Raw genomic sequence first — 755 nt, forward strand, 5'->3', positions numbered from 1 at the left:
TCTCTCTTTACCCTGTTCTCCGTGGGGAAGGATATTTCAAGGTGTAAACTGGTGCTTTTGATCTGTGGCATTTCCCCGTGGCTGCCAACCCACTCCCCACCTTGGACAGCTGAGCCATCTGCTTTCATCATCTCAGGGAAAGGTTGTTACCACAGTGGAGAGGACAAGAAAGTGATTGAGGGTTTTATGTTTCAAAAGCCATATGCTTTTTTTTTTAATTTAGAGTAATGAATTGCAAAAGAGAGAGGTGATCTCGTTTCTTATACTCCTTGCCTCCTCTGCACTTTGTATGACCTGGGAGGAAGAGTAAGACATCAGAGGGAAGGAACGAAGGCTCAGAGTCTGGTCATTCAGACCCACCACAGACCCAAACCCTGGTGGGGAACAACAGAACCTCCACACTGGGCTGGGGACTCTGAAATAAGGACTAACGACAGTTATGGGCTGAGTTACTCAGGAAGAGGCAGCGCCATCGCACGGAGTGCTCACAGTCCTGAAAGGTGCTGCAGTTAGACATGAGGGAGGACTCACAGGCCCTGCAGGATGCAGCGCGAACAGACTTGTCTGATGGTTTGCATAATGGTCTGTCCCCCGAAGGTGTATGTGTTGGAGTTTGCTCCCAGAGTCATGGCATTGTGAGGGGTGAGGACTAGTGGGCAGTGATTGTGTCATGGACCCATCAGCCTCAAGAATAAACTAATGCTAAACCAAATGAGTTCCAGCTTTCATGAGAAGGCTTGGTTTTTGGAAGAGCG

The sequence above is a fragment of the Tupaia chinensis genome, unplaced genomic scaffold, assembly GCF_000334495.1.
Source record: "Tupaia chinensis unplaced genomic scaffold, TupChi_1.0 Scaffold000570_1, whole genome shotgun sequence".
Classification (NCBI taxonomy): domain Eukaryota; kingdom Metazoa; phylum Chordata; class Mammalia; order Scandentia; family Tupaiidae; genus Tupaia; species Tupaia belangeri.